Source organism: Panthera tigris, chromosome F3 (assembly GCF_018350195.1).
Source record: "Panthera tigris isolate Pti1 chromosome F3, P.tigris_Pti1_mat1.1, whole genome shotgun sequence".
NCBI classification, from domain to species: domain Eukaryota; kingdom Metazoa; phylum Chordata; class Mammalia; order Carnivora; family Felidae; genus Panthera; species Panthera tigris.
The window spans coordinates 56,857,716-56,879,762 of record NC_056678.1 but is presented as its reverse complement, the minus strand read 5'-3'; positions in this window follow the sequence as shown (position 1 = coordinate 56,879,762).

Here is a 22,047-nt window from a genome sequence, read left to right as displayed (position 1 = left end):
GGAGCCTAAAGAGACATGGGGACCAACTGGATTTCAGGGGTCTCTTTTGCTGTTGTTGTTCACCCTCGTCTGCTATATCCTCAGCGCCCTGCACAGAGCTTCAGTATACTTAGCCCTCAAATCATTATCGAATACGCGAAAGAATAAAGAAAGGAAGGACTGTAATGGCCTTTGAACTGGCCCTTCAGATATCTCTATATGCTTGGGTGATGACAAGTATATGAAAAATAGCAAAGTCCTCCTAGGAAAAAGTGACCTAACCAGTATCTGTATTAAAAAAAAAAAAAAAAAAAAAATAGGAGAAATGGGGCATCCGGGTGGCTCAGTTGGTTAAGCATCTGACTCTCGATTTAAGCTCAGGTCATGATCTCAAGGTTCATGAGTCTGAGCCCCAGACGGGGCTCTCTGCTGTCACCTGCTTCAGATCCTCTGCCCCCTGGCTCTCTGCCCCTCCCCCACTCTCTCTCTCTCACAAAATAAATAAACATTGAAAACAAAAACAGTAGGAGAGATGGAAGGAGGAGTTATCTAAGCCTCAGGTGAAATTATTCCACAAAGGTAAAGAGAAATTTACTTCCGCCGGCAGGGAAGAAAGCTGATCACCGTCTCCTAAAATGGGTGTTAGGCCACATTACGGCTGGACAAAGTAAGGCTCAGATAACTGTTTTGACAACAGTTAGGAAATGGCAGCACTGGAATGTGAGTCCCCATGTTTTCATCTGTAACAAATATTTTCGAGGCTCCATTCTGTGCCAGTTGGGTGCCAAGGCACTGCCGTGTACCCAACTGATGCCTTTTTCTCCAGGGCTAGACCCTCTAAACAGCACAAGCATTTGGGGACTGTATCGCTTAAACTCATGTAGCATGGGGTGCCTGAGAAGAGGAAAGCTAAAATCGAATATTGGCATTTATTGCAAACCTGAGGAGTAACAATAGACCTGAAATGCAGTGATAGTGGAAGAAATGGGAAGGCCCGATAAGGGGGCCCTGCCATTCTAGGGAGGACCTTCCCCACACCCTGTTGTGTACGTCCTTTCTTCCGTAGGGAGCTCGGCAGCGTCTGGGGGCACATAAAAGCCGTTGAGATGTATTAAGAAATGACAACTGTCTGAATGGTGTTTCACTGCATGCTTTCCAGGTTTATTTGCTCACAGAATTCCTTAGCTTATTTATGGATCGCAATTTACCTTGCATAGCAAGAGTGATTTGTAGAACACACTCTGGAAAGCCTTCTTTGATCAAGGGGTTGCCAAATGCAGTTAGAATGGAGAGCGCGAACAGTGTTTCCAGCGCCTGGAACAGATATCTGTGCACAGAGCTCAGGCACTAGTGAATAAATAAATGAATGAATGAATGTAAGAATTGTGAACACCTTGGCAGAGCTAATGGATGTAAGTGGCTCTGTTTTTGTTGCTTTGTTTGCTTATTTTGAAAGGGTCGGGAGCTCTCACGGAGCCCTTAAAATGACAATTACGTGGGATGCTTACTTTTCCTAGCGCCAGGACTCCTAGAGAATGAGATTAAATACCCCTTTGTTTAGTAACTTTTTTTCCTCAGACCTCAGAGGTGATTTCAGTTACCAAAATAAATAGGGACTTCTCTTTCCTTACCAAAAGATATTATGGGTTATCTGATTCTTACAACACTGCTTTTAAAAGTAGCTATCCCAAATGGATCGAATTTGGAAGGTGTTTTGTTTATCTGGCACGCGGAGCAGTGGCAGTCAGCAAGCCCATATAACAGGAGATGAAGATCCCTTATCTGGATGGAATTTAATTAAAAATAAACAAGAAGATGGCTACTATTTTAGGATAGCAGAGCCTCTTCCTATAATTTAATTTCCTTCCAAGAGAGAAGATGATGTGAAAACTTTTCGGATTCCAATGTATTAAGGCGTATTCTACATCACATTATTATTCCCAAGGGTAGTTTTTTTTTTTTTTTCTTCCTCCCCAACCTTCAATTCTTTTTTTGTCAAGTAATTTTTCTTTAACACATGAGTTCCATTAGCTGATTCAGTTACATCCTGCCCAGTATCTCTATCTACTTAATTTTGACAACACCAAGAGCTGGAACGCTAAACCAACAATTCCAAAAATAGTTTCTTTGAAAACAAAGATGCAATCGCAAATAGATTGGATTGAAAAGTTCCCTGGATAATGTCTTATACGGTTCCTTTAAAAAACCAAGTGTGATGAGCCGACTCATCCTACTGGAGGTCTCAAGAAGTAAACCACAAAAATGCATTTATCTCTTTTGTTGTATACTTAATGGAAGTTCTTAGCATGGAGACTTCATTTGGGTCTGCCTGTGTTGTGCATCTTGCCTGTCTTAGTAACGTTGGACTTAAGTGCAGTCTCCCAAAGGACAGTTTTCTCATTTCACGTCACTATATGAGTGATAAGTAACAGCCTTCTTTGAGATAGGGCCTTTTGATTAGAGAAGGTTTCTGTATGAATGTGAGAAAATATATGGCTGCTTTGTGGTAATCTTGAAAGCATTTGGGGGCACCCTCCTTTCTCCCTCTCAGTAATAATAGCAGACATTTACCTATTTGTGGAGTGTTTACTATGTGACAGGTATTGTGCTATGCATCTAACTTGTAGTATATCATTTAGTCTTGGCTATGATCCTGTGAGGTATGTGCTATCGTGTCCACTATTTTACAAATACAGAAGTGGTGTATGGAGGGATTATTGGCCAAGGTCATGGAGTCAGGGTTAGGGTTAGGAGTTAGGAGGCAAACTGAGATGAAACACTATCATATAAAACAGAGCTGGACTCTAGAATTCAAGCCCCAGCTCTTCATGTAATACTGCTTTTTTTTTTTAATTTTTTTTTTTAACGTTTATTTATTTTTGAGACAGAGAGAGACAGAGCATGAACGGGGGAGGGGCAGAGAGAGAGGGAGACACAGAATTGGAAACAGGCTCCAGGCTCTGAGCCATCTTCCCAGAGCCTGATGCAGGGCTCGAACTCACGGACCGCGAGATCGTGACCTGAGCCGAAGTCGGACGCTTAACCGACTGAGCCACCCAGGCGCCCCTGTAATACTGCTTTTATTCATCCTAGCGTTTGGGGGGAAACCTCTGCTCTCACTCCCTCCAATTTTTCTCTCTGATCCATACCTTCCGCTATTCATACCTGTCCTTATCCCTGAACAAACCCTGATCGCAAGAAGCAAGAAAGTTCTCAATATCAAACCAAACAGAAGCCACAAATTAGATGTCATTTTGTAAAAGTGCCATTAGCCCCACCCCCAGCCGCCCAGAAGCACATGCGTTACATGCAAAATCACAACAAAAAAATCTCATCTATTTCCTAACATTAAACTAGGTTTTCTTGAATAACTAGCATACAGGGAAAACATTTAAACTATTTCTTATTTAATTTTGTTCTTGCCTAGGGTTTACTAGTGACACAATAGAAATGCTGCTTGATTTTTCAGTGAAGATGTGTGTAACAAGGAGGGGAGAGAAGAAGTCCAGCGGGACAGGTTGGGATCACAATGTGTAGAACCTTGAATTCAGATTATCTGGTTAGACTTAACATTCACCGGCTAGCAAGACCACTAGCAGAAAATATGAATTAACTGACCTAATCCAGTTCCTGGTTGAAGAGACCACACATTTTTCTTATCTGAAATTTCTTTTCGACATGATCATTTTTTTTGTATTTACTACTCAACTTTATAAAGAGTTTCCGAGGAAATAGGTAGGCTCATCTCATTTGATGTAATAGGCGTGTTCTTGGAAAAGAAGCAATGGCCAACCGAAAATTTTGCTGAGGGCGATTTTCACATCAGAGAAAGTTAAACAGAAAAATGGTACAATATTGCATTATTTTCTATGAAAATAAATTAGTTAATAAAAACGATTCCTCTCACAAAGTGAATGTGAGAGGCTACTGGATGTCTATCAAAACAGTTGGGCTGCATGTCCCTTATAGGTAGGTCTGGACTGGGACAGTTCCGGTCAATGGACTGAGACCTGAAGGGGTGTGTGCCACTGTGGGGTCTGGCTTCTAGAGACCTCCCATGCTCAGCGTCCATGCTCTTTCCCCTTCTGCTGGCTGGAAGCAGATGACGATGAAGACTGATGTCAGCAGAGCCACACTACTGAGGAGCTTAAGTCCTCAAAGAACAGGAAAGAAGAGAACCAACTCACTAAGCAAAACCAAATGAACAAGAAGCAAACCTCAGTCTGTGTGTAGGCTCAACTGGCACAGCACTTAGTCTACCTAAATCAGTAAAGTGTAAATTCATTCCCTTTCTAGTCACTCGGGTTCAAAATCCCGGTATCATTATTTCTCTCCTATTTTACTTTTATTTTTTCTGATAAGTTTGTTTCTTTGTACTATTGCTCATTATGATTTCCTCCTTTATATTCCCATTGCCACCCCCAAATTCAGATGTTTACTCCCATACTTTAAGTATTAAAGGGTATTTCCAAGCCATTTCTGTGCTTTAAGTTTCTTTAATCCACTCCATCCATCATCCTACAGGCACATGAAGCATTGCTTTCCTCATTTCTTTTTTTTTTTTAACGTTTATTTATTTTTGAGACAGAGAGAGACAGCATGAACGGGGGGGGGTCAGAGAGAGAGGGAGACAGAATCTGAAACAGGCTCCAGGCTCTAAGCGGTCAGCACAGAGCCCGATGCGGGGCTCGAACTCACGGACCGCGAGATCATGACCTGAGCCAAGTTGGACGCTTAACCGACTGAGCCACCCGGGTGCCCCTCCTCATTTCTTATTGAGGTTCAGAATCTTCAAGGATTTCCTTTTTTTTTTTTCTTATGTCCATTTATTTTTGAGAAAGACAGAGAAAGAGACAGTGAGTGAGCAGGGGAGGTGCAGAGAGAGAAGAGACAGAGGATCTTAAGGGGGCCCTGAGGTGACAACAGAGAGCTGAATGCAGGGCTCAAACCCACAAACAGCGAGATCATGACCTGAGCCAAAGTCGGACACTTAACCGACTGAGCCACTCAGGCACCACTTCAAGGATTTCCTTTTGTTGAAGGGACAAAAATTCAAATTCTTCAGTTAGAGAATTCATTTCCTAGAGCCAGCCCACCTTTCCAAACAGTTCCCATCAATCTCTAACAGAATCCTTCTGGTGCAGATGCCGTTTTCCTCATGTGACAGATTTCTCTGCAACCACCTGTTTGTTCATACATTGTTGCTTCTAACTGAAAATTAATTTTCTTCTTTCACTTCTGAGAATCTTAACTATCACTTACATTTCATCCCAGACCTGTGTTTTCCCATAGACTCTTTAAGCTGCCCCTTCTGGAAAATTATTTTTTGCCCACTGAGCTCCCATGGGACAGATTATTTACACAGCCACAGTGTATTTGTAAAACACTCCCTTGGCTTGCTAATTTATCTTTCCTTTATTGTGAAAATAGGATTCAGTCTTCAAGGTAGGACTTTTTTTTTTTTTTTTTTTTTTTTGAGAGAGAGAGTATAAGTGAGGGAGGGGCAGAGAGAGAGAGAGAGAGAGAGAGAGAGAGAGAATCTTAAGCAGGCTCCAAGCCCAGCAAGGAGCCCCAGGTGGGGCTCAATCTCACCATTGTGAGATCATAACCTGAGCCAAAATCAAGAGTCAAATGCTTAACTGACTGAACTACTCAGGAGTCCCTTGGACTTTTGTTTTTTTTAAATTCTTTTTTTTTTTTTTAACGTTTACTTATTTTTGAGACAGAGAGAGACAGAGCATGAACAGGGGAGGGTAAGGGAGAGGGAGACACAGAATCCGAAGCAGGCTCCAGGCTCTGAGCTGTCAGCACAGAGCCCGACGCGGGGCTCGAACTCATGGACTGCGAGATCATGACCTGAGCCGAAGTCGGCCGCTCAACCAACTGAGCCACCCGGGCGCCCCTGTTTTTTTTTTTTTTAACAGTGTAACTTATATACTTCAAGACAAACTCTCAATGTGCTTGAAGCTCATGAGTATAGTCATTTTCTCCAAGGCCCTCACAGTCGGCTTCTAAATGGCTGTTTTAAAAGGGATCCTAATATTAGTCCAAAGTTACTTCTCTCTCAGATAACCTAGATGTTGGGGTTGACTCTAGCCTACTTGTCTAAGATGCAGTAGTCAATGTGACATTTTTCATTAACTCTCAGCATCAAAGAGAAAGCCTGAGTATAAATCCCTCTGGTTTTCCAAGACAATTTGTTGATTCCTCTTCATCGAACTCCAAGATCTGTGGGAGTGACAACAGGACCCCATCTTCCTAGGGAGCCTCGCTTCCCCATAATAACAGGTGTAAAAATTTAACATGTATGTATTCATTCATTTATATTTTCCCCAAATTAATGAAGTTGGCTCCAAAGAGATGGATGCTCGTATGTTTTTTAAATAACATTTTCACAAATAAAACAAGACTTTCGTATCCACACTACATAAATCCACATACTCACAAGCTCATTTAGATTTCATGCTTACTATCTACTTATTACTTTAAATTTATTATCATCGCATAAATCATACCTCCTCCTGTTTATTGAGCTCTGTGCCCCAGTTAGTTATATTTTATATATATGGTCTTTAATCTTTATTAAAACCCCTATAGGAGACACCATTATGTTCTTACTCAACAGCTATTTTCTAACCCATTTTTTCCTGACGATAAGGCGCCAAATTTGTTTGGAGAGAAACTGTGGCCAAGTCCAGACAGTGAATCACCATTTCTTTGAACCCTCGTAAGGATACAGTCAGTTTCTTTCTTTCCTAGTCTCCCTTCTTTCCAGAGGTGGCTTTCTAACACGGTTCTGGCTGAGAAGACAGCAACAGAAATCTGCTGAGCATTTCTGGAAAAGGTTTTGGTTTACCGATAAAAGGGTGCAGACCCTCTTTGCCTTCCTCTTCCCTTTTGGTTGACTTGAATGGACTGTGATGTTTGGAAATATAGTGGCCATTTTCCAACTGTGAGGCAACCTCATTAAGAAAAGATCAAAATAGGTGCAGAACTGTTAGCTATTGTGTCCTTGAATTCATGCCCATAGCCATCAACCTCCAGATTTGGGATGCTTCTTTAAACTAAGATCACTCAGGTTGTGTTACTTGCTGCTGAAAGCATTCCCCACTGATTCACCTCGTAAGGTGAATGCCGTTATCCCCTTTCACTGATGAGGAAACAGTGGTTCAGTGAACATTTTGTGAGAGTAAGATTTTGTTTTGTTTTTTTCATTTAAGATATAGACTTATATGTCTACTGCGTTCTTGACGTTGTACCAGTTCCTAGGAACAGAAGAGTAAGACCAAATCCCTACAAGCATGTAGATTTGAAATTTCACTTTCCCTCTTCTTCACATCTTGCCAACCTAAAAATATCAGAATCGTCATTTCGTGTGACTTTAGAAGAGCAAAAACGAAACATTGAGTATTTCTTTTTCTTTTTTTTAAATTTTTTTTTAATATATGAAATTTATTGTCAAATTGGTTTCCATACAACACCCAGTGCTCATCCCAAAAGGTGCCCTCCTCAATACCCCTCACCCACCCTCCCCTCCCTCCCACCCCCATCAACCCTCAGTTTGTTCTCAGTTTTTAAGAGTAAACATTGAATATTTCTAAAAGTAAGGACCGCCTGGTTGGAAAACAAGGTCATACAAGCGCGTTTAGTTGTAAAGCTTGTTAACCTAATTAGTGACACACTCTACTCCAAATTAAGGAAAGCAGTGGAGTTGTTTGACTTTGCTGGGTACCTACTTAAGCCACGCAGATAAACTTGCTTCAAATCCTGTGTGATATGTTTTTCTAGGCATAAGTGCCAAGCATGATGGCTCATATTTCTGAGTTTCAAAGCTTCCCTTTCTTGAACAGGAGACAAGCTGTTGCTTTATTTTTTAGCAAAGCAAAATCAGGTAAGAGTGTCTGGTCCCAACGCAGAGAAAATGGTGTCCATAATAACAACTTATTTCCCCTTTTAAAAGGTGGACTTCTGGGGCGCCTGGGTGGCTCAGTCGGTTGAGCGTCCGACTTCGCCTCAGGTCATGATCTCGCAGTCCAGTGAGTTCAAGCCCCGTGTGGGGCTCTGTGCCGACAGCTCAGAGCCTGCTTCGGATTCTGTGTCTCCCTCTCTCTCTGCGCCTTCCCCACTCATGCTCTGTCTCTCTCTCTGTCAAAGATAAACATTAAGAAAACATTTAAAAGGTGGACTTCTGCCTGATATCTAAATGCTTTTATAACCTTTTAAGAAGATGGAGTTCTCAAAACTCAAGCTCATTGCAGCTGGCATCTGAAGCTGGGGGCACTCACAGAGCTGGTTAATGTCAGCAGCCCCAGGATTGTCAGGAAAAATAGGCTGAAGCGACGCTGTTTCATTTTAAGTAGACTTGTAAGACATTCCAATTTTCAGCTCCTCAACCCAATGGACCAAACACCTCTGAGTACCTCAAGTGTGGCCTCGCTGAGTGCTTCCATATTCAGGGGTTATTAGAAAGGATTGAGCAAGTGACCTGTAACTGGGAAGGAATCAGGGCAGCCTCTGAACCTCCTCGGAGAGGTCCTGTAATGAACTGGCCTCAGAAGGTCTTTGATGCTGCCTTTGCATCCTGTGCAGGAGCTTTCGGCTCAGTCATTTCCTCTGCACTTTGGTCGCGCAGCATGAAGCCTGCTATTAGAAACAAGGTTTATTGCTGCCTTGCAAACATTTATTGGGTAGTATCTGCAACATGGTATCAAGTTATAGTAATGTGCTGTTCCGGGAACCTTTCTGAGAGTTTTTAGTGTTTCAGAAAACGGTCCTCTGAGATTTCTTCCGTTTCAGAAATGAAAAGTAGCAGAGACTATACCCACGCCTGCACACACACACACACACACACACACACACACAGACACACACTCGCGTACCCTCTGGTTTCACGGTGGAGATGTACCATTTTTCTTTCAAGAGAAACATCTATTCCTAAACTAGATCATTCCTGGACTCTTTAAGTCGTGTGCCTCCGAGAGCAGGTAACCAGATTTACCATTTGCCTGGAGATGTTCTTCGCCTGTATTCATACAAGGTCAACAACGTAACACACAGTTTAATCCCCAAGAGGATTTATTCCGTGTTGCTACCTACTCAATCAAGCTCAAGCTTCTCTAGTTCATAAGAAAATAGTCGGATATGAACTCAATGCAGATGGTTTTCGTGCTGCAGGAGAGGAAGAGTATGCACCTTTAATCATGGTGATGGGAATGTGTACTGTGACCTCCAGCTGTGGCTGCGTGAGTCCCCTTTTCCTCCCCACAACATCTGGAGAATGCGTTATATACAGGGTGGTGCTCAGGAAATGTCTGTTGATTGAATGGAAGATCATTAAAACAGGTGAATAAAAGGTAAAACGTGTTATTCATTTATGCATTTCCTGTTTGACGTTCAAAGATTTCCCCAACTGACATGAAGTTGTTTTCTATAAGCCATTTATAAAGCTCCATACTGGACGAAGTGATGAAAAAGAACCGAAGGACTTATTCCCTGATGTCAAGGAGGACCTGACGGAGTTAGGCTGCAAAACGAACAACCTAGTGACGTGAATGCCGTTCCAGTCCTTTTCCGATGTGGTAGCCCCTCCTCGACTTTCCCGCTCGATCTGTCTCTCCGCCGAGAACCGCTCGGTCTTTCTACCGCACCGCTTGCTCCTGCCCACTCCTGTCACCCTCTCCCCCAGGCTCAGACTGCACCTGTTGTGGCCGTATTTACCTCCTCTTTCTCTTCCTTTCTTCTTTTCCCATTTTACCTTCCTAATTCCAGATTCTCAGTTATCCTTCAGATCCCAACCCCCAGATTTGGCTTTGATGTCCATTTTTTTTTTCTTTTTTGGTGTATATCCGTAGTGCCCTATATTTATCTCTACTCGGGATCGGAACATTGTAAGGCTCCAGGGAAGTTGACTATTATGATTATTATTATGCACATTATTATTCTCTACTATAAAAAATAAGTGGCTGTTTGAAGAGACCATCTTCCAGCACCAAAACATTTAAAGATGATGAGGAATAAGACAGCGTTCTCTTTATTTACGAATGATAGAGCTGAAAGGCCTATATTATCTCCAACCAGCCCTACCCCCACCACCAAAAGGGATTGCTTGCTTGGACATTAGTTTTATAATTAATATCTCAACTAAGTGTTATGGACTGAATTGGGTCCTTCAGACATTCATATGTTGAAGACCGCCGGCCCCCCCCCCCCCGCCCCGTGTAATGGTATTTGGAGGTGGGGTTTTTGGTAGATCATTAGATTTAGATGAGGTGATAGGATGGGGCTCTCATGATGCTATACCGGACAACTCTCTCGCTTTCTCTGCTGTGTGAAGACAGAGGGAGAAGGCAACCACCTACAGATGAGAAACCAATCATGTTGGTATCTTGATATCGGACTTCTAGCCTGTAGAACTGTAAGGAAATACATTTCTGTTACACCTCCCAGTCTATGGTATTTTGTTATAGCAGCCCACACTGACTGAGACCTAGAGCTAAACAGATTCCTTTAAAGGTGTTTCCTGGTGGGCAGAGAGATTCTATTTTCAAATGAAAGACCTCATTTCATGGGAGAAGCCCCATATTGAGGTTCTTAAATTTCAGACACGAGAAATAAAGGAATTAATTCAACACTCTCCTACCATCTCTGTGCTCCAGCTTTGCTATTTTCAACTATTCTCCGTGCATTATATGCAGAGGCATGTGCTGAATGGTAAATTTAGATGATATATATTCTACTTAAAACCCTTCACTTGTAATCAATTGCCTACAGTAATCCTGTTTTCCTCTGGACCATCAGATAGGTTATTTATTCCTCTTGTAATTCCAGTTCTCTGTTCCTCCTTCTCCTCCATACTTTTCTTTTTTAATATTTTTTTTACTTTTTTTATTTTTTTATTTTTATTTTTTTAATATATGAAATTTATTGTCAAATTGGTTTCCATACAACACCCAGTGCTCATCCCAAAAGATGCCCTCTTCAATACCCATCACCCACCCTATATTTTTTAATGTTTATCTATCTTTGAGAGAGAGAGAGAGAGAGAGAGAGAGAACAAGGAAGGAGCAGAGAGAGGGAGACACAGAATCTGAAGCAGGCCCCAGCCTCTGAGCTGTCAGCACAGAGCCTGAAGCAGGGCTCAAACTCAGGAACCACAGGATCATGACCTGAGCCCAAGTCAGACACTTACCTAGTTGAGCCACCCAGGTGTCCCTCCTTCTTAACTAAATACCACTCAGTCCTCAGAATTCAATCAGTACATCACCTCTTCTTTGGGAAACTTCCCTTGGTCTTCTCAAAGCTGGGAAAATGTCTGTCTCCTGTGATCCTAATTCATTATAAACATCCCCTTTTGGTCCCTATGTTGTAAGTGGACGTTTTCTTGTCTATCTCGGGCAACATATTATAATCTCTTAAAAGAAAAAGACTATTTCTTCTCTTCAGTGTGTACTAGAGCTGAACTCAATAACTGGCATGTGTACACACTCAAGTTTTTATTGAAAAAATGATTGAATGAGTTATTTACTTTCCGGGTCTTTCTGACAACTATGGTTACAGGACTCATGGTCATAAGCCCAAGATTGGCCCCACACCTGAGGACGGTATTTCTCCAGTGTTTAGGACCCTTAGATTTCAGTTCCCCTTTGCTCTCTCCTGATTCTTGAGTTCTACTTATTCTCTAGCTTTCAGATCTAATCACAGTGTGAGGAGACATTTATTCTGACATAAGTTTGAGGCAAAAAAGGAAAAGATTCCAGGGAACATCTTTGTTTTTTCTAACTCTATCTTCCATTTCCAGAACAGGAGAACCCTTTTCTTGGGTTTTATTCGCTCTCTGTTTTGCTTCTTTCCCCTTATTATAACCAAATGAGATTAATATAAGTTAACTTAGATTAATATAAGTTAATTTGCCTTAGTTAATTTGGATTCAGACAACAGAAAATATCTCTTTCAGCACTTCTTTTTTAAAAAAAAATTGTAATGTTTATTTATTTCTGAGAAAGACAGAGGGACAGAGTGAAAGCTGGGGAGGGGTAGAGAGGAAAAGGCACAGAATCCAAAGCAGGCTCCGGGCTCTGAGCTGTCAGCACAAACCCTGACACGGGGTTTGAACCCACAAACCATGAGATCATAGTCTGAGCCGAAGTTGGACGCTTAACCGACTGAGCCACCCAGGTGCCCCTCTCTTCTGGCGCTTCTTAATCTTTCCAGATGATGCCCACTAGGTGATAGAAACTTGCAGATGTTTCTACTTTAACCTTTTCTATTGCTCCTAATAGAGTTTTCCTTTAGATGGCACTGTAGCAGTTAAGGCAAGCCAGCTATTTTCAGAGCAGTATTGGGAGAAACTCACTAGAAGTCAATCTACTCGGCCAAGATTGATTGACTTATTTTCTTTAATGTTTATAAAATTTGGTAATGTTGTGTTTGATGTGAAGGCATATCTCAGAAGAAAATGAACTTTTCAAAAAAGCAGATCATGTTTAGACAAGCTAGTTCTAGTTTCAAATACGGTGCTAAAAAGAAATCAAAACAAAGCATTCGGTTTTTATTCGAGATGGTGAGCAATTTACTTTTTTTTTTTTTCTTTTTGGTCTGGAATCTGATTCAAGTGCCTCGATTCAGCTTCTTGCAGAACTAACTAAAACTCAAAAGAAAAATTTTAAAGATGATTTTTATAGCAATGACATCATTATATAAAATGTTGGCATTTCATATTTTCCAAACAGAAACTTGGAAATAACAGAATACAAGTTAAATAAAAAAGTTGAAACTAATCCAATTCTCTATTTTTCTTTCCATTTCTTTTTCTAACCGAGCTTTTTATTGCCAGCTTTTACTTTGCATAATAATATATGATGAATTGTCCAGGAAAGACCCAGTGGGTACATTTCTCTTAGAAATAAGCCTCACTGTGCAATAGGAGGCCAAGTTCTAGGGCAGCATGCTTATATAATCATGTAAGATTTTCCTTATTGCTGAACAATTGACCACCCTGGGCATTTGTCAAGTAGGTAAATACACGGAGGCGCGGGTCACCAGAAGACTGAAAACACAAATCACTTTATTCAAATCCATCCCTATTTGCAGAGAAACAATCCCAACTCAAAACATATACCCTACTGGTAATAGTCCTAGCAATATTATCTTGGTATATTGAACTACATATTAAACATTTTAGTACTTATTTGTTTAATGACTCTGAATCATTAGGCACATGGGCGAGAACCATGGCCTTTAAAATATTTTGCTGGCACATCTTCTAAAAGAATTTTGAAAAACTATTGATCCTCTTGTAATTTTTGTTTGACTTGTAAAATATCTCATTGTAATTTGAAATAATTGCCAAAGATATAATTCTTTTCTTTTTTAAATGTTTATGTTTTTGAGAGAGAGAGAGACAGAGCATAAGTGGGGAGGGGCAGAGAGAGGGAGACACAGAATCTAAAGCAGGCTCTAGGCTCTGACCTGTCGGCAAGAGCCAGAAACCAGGCTTGAACTCATGAACAGCAAGATCATGATCTCAGCCGAAGTCGGATGCTTAACCAACTAAACCACCCAGGCACTCCACCAAAGATATAATTCTTATTGTGAATATCACTATTATAAAATAATTCTATGCAATTGATCACAAAAATTAAAAAATATTTTTATTAATAATGATCAAATATAAAAAGAAGAAATTATCAGAAATGCATTTTCTGATAGATGTATTGGGATTCCATTCCCTTAACTGTTTAATGGATGCAGGAGTGGATATGATTATTGTCAGAAGGAGGTAGAGTTAAGTGGAAGTCAATAACAAAAAGAAGCCATTGGGCCACTGAAATGTGTGGGGCTTCATAAAAGATAATTAATTGTTTTTTGTTAAGAGTATTATATAGGAGAATCTGTAAGTTATGCCAAATCTAATAAATATATATTTGTTATGAAAGTTGATAAGTGAGAGGGATTTTTGGAAAGTCAATGAAAATGTTTTTCAGTCTGAATAAGTGGTTAAGAAAAGATAAAAAGTAAACTAACTCTAATATTAATTTCTTTTATTTCAAAATATAGTGTTGATATGTAAGAAATGATTATGAAATTTTTATTTCCTCCTTAAAATCATGCAAAATATGTAACTGAGACATGAGATAAATAAAAATATTCACCAAGTTGTTTCTTCATATCAGGAATGGGGAAAATGAAGAGAGGGTATGTCTTACAGTTGAATGGAATTTCCCAGCATACTTTTTATGAACCTGGACTACTTAATTTTAAAATAAAGAGAGAGAGGGAGAGAGAAAGAGAGAGAGGAAGTGTGTGTGTGTGTGTGTGTGTGTGAGAGAGAGAGAGAGAGAGAGAGCATAGAACCTTGCCCTGAGTTTGCTGCCTGATGAAATGAGGCATTGCAAGCTTGAGCAATTCTTATTGATGACATTTATTTTGGTTCCACAAGACCATCCTGGGTGATGCACTTTTTGACAACATTTGTGTAACTGAGGAGGGAATCTTTAAACAAGAATTCACATCATTGTGACCCTAGTATAGGATTCTGCAAATATTCTGAATTCAGAATATTTCAACAAGTGCTCCGATAACCCCAATTCTTAAGCACGGGCTTTGTCCTTAGCAGAAATAAATTTTAGACAAGGAAAGATATGAACCTTTAATGTGAGTTTATAGTGCCTCATTAAAAGAGTTCGTCAGACACAAATATTTCATAATGCTCCTGTTTCCTGCTCTGAAGAGTTTTACACCCAGTATAATGTACCGCAATGTGATTCATGATGGATGAGAATTACACTTTTCTTCGGTACACAAGGAAAATAACGATTCTGTAAGGGGACCTGGGAATAAGAGAACCTGGCTGATATGAACACAGGCAAGTTCTCAGGCATCAGTTTTAAGGAACAGTAAACATGGAATTTCAGAGTCTAGAAATTGTTTCCCTGAACACCATCCATCATTATATACCTTGTTGGAAAGTCTCTCTGGACCCCTCAGGGTAAAAACAGAATTTATTGATCCATGGAGCCAAGAAAGTTTGTAGGTAGGGCAGGAATCAGGTCTGATTTGAGTGAATGCCAGCTAGGTTTGGGAAACCACCAAGTGGAGAACTTGGAAACCCCAATTGTCTCCTATTCTGGGGATGCAATCGTCCTTAGGATAGGGCTGGTCCTTCCATCAAAGTGTCAGGCCCCAACTCCTCCCCCAAGCTGGGAAAACAAGGCTCAATTTGGGAGGGTGGTTGCCTTGAGGGTAGTTCTAACCCCTTCAGTCTTCCATCACTCCATAGGAGAACAGAATCTCTTCTATTCACAAAGGGCTTCAGGGAAGTCATATAGAGGGTAAAAAGACAACTTACTTTTCAAAATGCATCATCTTGTTATATTAAGACTTTCACTTTTACAGTTTTCCTATCATGATTAATTGTGATCCAATTTCAAAACCCTTGGCCAAGGAGCCATTAACTCTCATGTAGATCTTCTCCCTGACCAGTGTGGAGTCACCTTTCCTAATGGTGGTTGAGAGGACCACCTATCCCTGGAGATACTCATACACTGGCCCACATCTTGTGTCACCACAAAGGGATTTCAGCAGTGTCACCTTAGGTGGAACACATCAAAATACATATTAAAATGAAAGACAAAAAAGCCCCCACAAAACATCAACCATTTGAGTGTAAGTAGAGGGAACTTGTTGGAAAAGTTAAAGTACCTATGAATGTGTTATTTTTTGTAGATAGAAGTGAGTTTAATGTGTTTAAGTAGCTATAAAGTTCATTGTCTTTTATATTTGATGCTGGCTATGGTGTCATCCAAAGGCACAGTGTGGCTGAAAATCTCCAGGTGTAACCCACTGCTGTTTCTACTCTCTGTGATAAGACCCTTGGAGTTGATCCTCTGACTGCTCCTCAAAGAGTCTTAGTTATTGGACACTATTTCTTGGTGTCAGGAAACTTTTATGAGAAGAAGAAGAAGAAGAAGAAGAAGAAGAAGAAGAAGAAGAAGAAGAAGAAGGAAAAGAAGAAGAAGAAGAAGAAGAAGAAGAAGAAGAAGAAGAAGAAGAATGTTGATTGCTGAAATCTACCCAGTTGACACATTTTAGAAGCTAAGCATTATGCTTGAATACAAAAGAGAGAAAAATCCACCCTCTATCCTCAAAAATTCCCCTTTAATTGAGGAGACCGATTCTGTACCCATGAGACAATAGGCGATCAGTTAACCCAGGATAGGAGGGACTGGGAGGGTCTTGTTAAGCCAGGGCAGGTGCTTTACATATACACATGTCTCATTCAATCCTGCCACAAACCTGGGAGACACATATTTCTGTTTTATGTTACAGAAATAAAAATGGAAGCTTAGGTAGCTAACTCCTGTGGCAAAGATGACCCAACTGGTAGGTGAAGGATTTGAGATTTAAGTCCAGGTCTATTTTGAGAAAATAACTTCACCGCTGTGTCCTGGTAGCCAACACATATGCCATCTGGAGACTCTGAATTGATTGCTCTTAACCTTGGGACAAAGAGCTATTGTACAGCAAGTGTCGAGATATGAGCTCCAGCTGCATGAATTTTGAAAATCCTTTAACCTTCCTGTAGCCTACTTTTATCATTTATAAAATGTAGACAATCTCCTGTTTATCTTCTAGTCTTATTGAGCAAAGAAAATAAAGGCTAGAGACTAGAAAGTGTTTTATGACACTGAGCAAGAAACAATCTTAGACATTGTCTAATCCAATACTTAAGAGATTACTGATAAGGAAATGGAGAATTCGGTGAATTAACTAAATAAAATAATAAATTAAACCCTAAGGGTTACCTAGTCCTTGTAATGTCTACTGTGCTCCTTTACAGTCTATGCAAATATGGCATTGTATAGTGGAGAAGGTGGCTATTAATTTTATTAGAGATGTTACATCTTTCACTCATTCTTTTTTTTTTTTATTTAAGTTTTTAAAAATTGGCATCCAAGTTAGTTAGCATATAGTGCAACAATGATTTCAGGAGTAGATTCCTTAATGCCCCTTACCCATTCAGACCCTCCCCCCCTCCCCCAACCCCTCTGGTAACCCTCTGTTTGTTCTCCCCATTTAAGAGTCTCTTATGTTTTGTCCCCCTCCTTGTTTTTAGATTGTTTTTGCTTCCCTATCACTCATTCTTGATACACCAATTCAGAGAGATTGTGTGCAGCAAACATCAGTTTTATATGGTAGATTACTCTTTGCCATTTGATAATAGCCTAGCTTCTATATTCGACTTTGAGTTTAGGTTAGGAGTTTAGACTAACTTGGTGTTGATGAGTATTTCCGAATAGTTAGACCAGTTTCCTTGAGGTAGCTTGAGGAGTCCTTCATAACCCAAGGTCAGGGTTTAGTAACGTCTTTCACAAGTGTGACTTTAATGTGACAAATTGAATTCACAATTGTGGGAAATTCTATATACTGAGTTGCCCAGGAAATAAAAATGGTAATAATAATATATGCACACTACCTATAGCTTATAAAGTATTTTTACAATAAGATCTCATTTCATTCTTTTCCTTATTCACGCTTTCAAAATATTCTTTAGTAGTCAAACATGCCCTAGGTCTAGGAACACAAAGATGAATATCACACAATCTGTTCCTTGAGAGCTTACAGTCTATTGCACACGTTTAGAACCTTTTGGTTTATGGGTCTGTTTGAGACACAGATGTTCCATGAAAACCTTTTACATTCATGTATATAGAATTTTCCCTAGTGGGTGCATTGGTCAAATTTAGTGGTAATAAGGATTACGGGCCTCTGGTCTCCTACTTCTGAAGAGCAGCACTGTACTGTAAGAAGAAGACCAGGTGTTAGGACTATCACTATTTTTATAGAAGAATAAATTAAAGTTCACAAAGGTTAAGCAACTCATTTTGGGGCTGGTAAGTGGTGAAGTGAGAATCTATTCTCTATTTTCATTGTTAAATAATAAAAGTAGAGTTGCTCACAAAAAATACATGTATCAAATAGCTCGGAAAGATGCAAAATAGAAAACACTAGTTTTCAATTTTGACTCCACTATCTAAACAGCTGCTTCCACATCAAACTCACTTGTCGAGAGGCAAGTTTTAAACTCGATCTTTGTCAACTGGATATTAAATGGACTCCAGGTACAAGCATTGCCTTTAGTGAGACTCACTGCAAATGACACAGTCTCCGTATCTGCTAGCTCCAAAGATGACAGTCTTGGGCAAGGACGTGCAATTACTCTGGAGCTCACTTTGGACCAGCCAATTTTGTCCAGGTGATGGGAACACGTTGTCCAAACGTGGAGCTTCGTGTTTCAACCAGGGAGCAGAGGCATGGGGTAAGGGCGGCAGGTGCCACGTGAAGGAGACTTGGCTGATTCAAATCATATGCGTGCACTGCCTTGTACTCTGGGAACAGGCGGTACAGCGAGGGCAGAAATACTTCAGGGCTGTCATTCCAACCAAGGTGGATGGTGATCTTCATTTTCTCAATTTTAACGTTGTGTGTTAATGATGCAAGATTTGGTGTTCGTTTCTTATTTGCATAATAAGCTATTGTGCTTGCCAGCAAAGTGGTCTAAAAATGACGAGGATTCTAATTAGCTACTAGAGGAATGGTCACCAAAGATTTCCTCCCTCTAGGGTCACTATGATGATACATTTCACCTGTTTGCTGCTGGTTTTCTTGTAGATCAACATCACCTCTAATAGCAAGTACAGATTTTTTTGTTCTCTTAGTGACTATACATAAACCTCAGAAAAAAGGATAAAGTTCATGAGAATAGTTATTATGAAAGTCCTCCGTGCAATAAGTTTTAATAAAAATGAACCTGTTGGTTATTTTTGAAAATGAGTTAAATGATATTTGACAAAGTTGTGGCACTAAACTTTTATTTGAGGACATTGAAAAAATATTTCATTTTGCCCTTAGCTATTCAGGTCCTTGGACATAATCACAAAGGTTAAAGAAAACGATAAAGTAGCTAGAAATACTTAGATGAGAGAATTTGATTTGAAAATTCAGGCTAGAAATTGCTACATAAAACATGCTGCACATTACTTTTGGAAAGGGGTATAGAGTGGCTAAGAGCACACGCTCTTTCGAGCGAAGGTAAATGTTTCAAATCCCGGTTCTGCCTCATATGAGCTGTGTGACCCTGACAAATTATGTAATTACAGATTATTACCTGCCTTGCAGTTTATATGTAAATAGAGATGATAATAATAGTATCTACTTTATAGGGTTGTTGTAAGGATTAAATAATACCTGATAGATATATAAATATTCGAAATTAGTGGTGGTAGGTAGTATATTCGACCTATCCTATTTTCCTTCATTTACCAAAAAGATAAGGAACATAAAGCTTTTTTTTTTAATGTTTATTTATTTGAAAGAGAGAGAGAGCGTGCGCCTACACACAGGAGCAGAGGAAGGGGAGAGAGAGAGAGAGAGAGAGAGAGAGAGAGAGAGAGAAATCTCAAGTAAGCTCCATGCCTCAGCACAGAGCCCAATTCAGGACTTGATCCCTTGACCGCGAGATCATGACCTAAGCTGAAATCAAGAGTCAGAGGGTTAACCAGCTGAACCACCCAGGTGCCCCAGGGAAGGTAGTTTTATCTAAAATGCTTGGCGTTCCATATTTTTGCATTGGATTTCAAAAATTGTTTTCACAGTGCACTTTTGCTTGGAGATCCTATTTTGGCCCAGAACTTGACAGTTTTTTATAACATGATTCACAATATTAAGCTATAAAGTGATTTTGTAGATATTCCAGTTCAGTGATGAATAAACTGATGTTCTCTGACTATGGCTGGCTCTTTGGAGTTTTAAATGTGGCTTTTGGGTTAACAATTATTAAAAATATATATATTGACCTTATAATTAAGGCGCATCATGTAATTTGTAAGACAGAAACTCCTAAAAATATATGTCAGTCTAGAATTTGGAGAATTCATTTAAAAAATAATCGTAATAAAGTTTATATTATATTTTCCTATAGTCTTTTCCTATGACAGAAAGTTAAGCTTTAGATTTGAAAATATGTTCAGTGTTTGGGATAAATTCTTCTAAATTGAATTTAGAATAGATTCTATCTCTTTTAAAAATTATTATCATTTTAAAAATTAAAATTTCAAAAAACTTAATTATGTTTTCAAAATTTTAAAATTCTTCGAGATTTTGCTTTGAAGGCCTTTTCGAAATTTTAAGCTTTCTTATAAGTAAATATACTCTATTTGTCAGTTCTATTAGCATGAATTATTGAGGTATTGACATGGAATTATAAGAATTACATCCTAGCCATTTTCCAAAGACATTGAGCAATCGTGGTGCCAAATTTATTCAGGTCGTTTATTTTCAAGTTTATTTTGGGTTGAAAATAAACAGTGTTTTTGAAAATTTGTGCCAAAATTATTTCATCTTACCTGACTCTTTAGCAAGTATAATTGAGTCTTTGAAGCTAGAGAGAAATGCATCGAATGAGGGACTTCATATTTTTTTCAAGCAAAGTTTAATAAGTGCATGTTAATAGTGATCTAAAAACCCACCCTCATGGGGGCACCTGGGTGGCTCAGCTGGTTAAACGACCAACTCTTGATTTTGGCTCAGGTCATGATCTCACAGTTCCTGAGATGGGGCCCTTGCATGGAGCTTTGTGCTGACAACGTGGAGCCTGTTTGGGATTCTCTCTCTCTCCCTCATTCTCTGCCCCTCCCCTGCTCGCACCCACTTCTGTCTCTCTCTCAAAATAAATATATAAACATTGAAAAAATCACCTTCATATATCTTTCACATATATGAATGAAAATACATGCAAAATGAAAAAAATAAGCAAGATATAAATTTCAATGATATTATTTGAGAATGGTAAAGAAATTCTTTCTCCTGGATAATTTCAAAAGAAGTAGTGAGGAGTAGGGGACATGTATGAATCCTACAGTCAATTGGAGTTGGACAAGGTCGAGGAAAATCAATTCTACCACTTTATGATGAAGAGAATTAGAACCAAAATCTTAACATCTGTTGCATAAACTCTTGGAAAGTGTCCCTCCATAAATTGCCTATAATCTGTCCCCTGGAAGGCATGTTGAGAAATTAGACTGATAAATAAAAATTAATTTCTACATGGCTTAAAAGGGTTAACAATATTTTGCAAGTATTGTGTAGCTGGATATAATAGTGCATAATACCATTAAAACATTACAAGCCACAAAACAAGTGGAGAGAAAACTACAAAAAAGTAGATTTTTTTAAAATAAAAGAGTAATAGCAAGTAGTAATGAAAATATTCCATATTCGACAGAAAGGAAACATTTGTCAATACAGCCCTGTAACATGTATGTTTTCCTCTAAGTTTTATTAACATCTGCAGGGAGCCAGTGAAACTTCACATCTTTTTATTTCATTAATATTGTCATTTATGATTTGATGTTCCAGAAGCCTTCAAGCATTCGTACACATGGTGCGGTAGAGACAACTTTGGAGGTATTTGTCATTTTCAGTGCCTCTTCTACAACCCACACATACACACAGGGACCCCTGAAATCATGTTTGTTTCATGAGACTATGTTTCCAGCCATAGCTGATGGAAGAGGGATTCCACTGGTTCTAAGCCATTCTAGATTCACTCTCTCCTTTGAGTTTGAAACTGGGATAAAGAGTACTAGACTCTACCAGTCTTTTGAACTGAGAGCACATAAATCCTAGAGCCATGAGATAACACCCTATACCTCACACCAGGAGAGGCAGAGGAATAAGTCTATAGAGACATATGGGTGAAGCACAAGTATGGAGAGAAGCAAAATCAGAGACTGAGAGAGAAAGAGAGTCTAAGACAGGGCTTGTCATGATTCATGGTGGTATTTCTGTTACTTTTCTTGCCATTTCTCAGGCTCGACAACACCCCCTGTGTTTGGAATCTGTGAGAAACACTGCATTCTTACAATGATTTTCTTCTCTTATTGCATGGTCTTGTCAGGAGACCACTGTTCACACGAGGAAACACTGCATTTGTTTCACTCAACAAATATTTCCTGAATGCTTACTATGTCCAGAGTACTGTGTTTTGTGCAGGGTATAAACAAATGAACA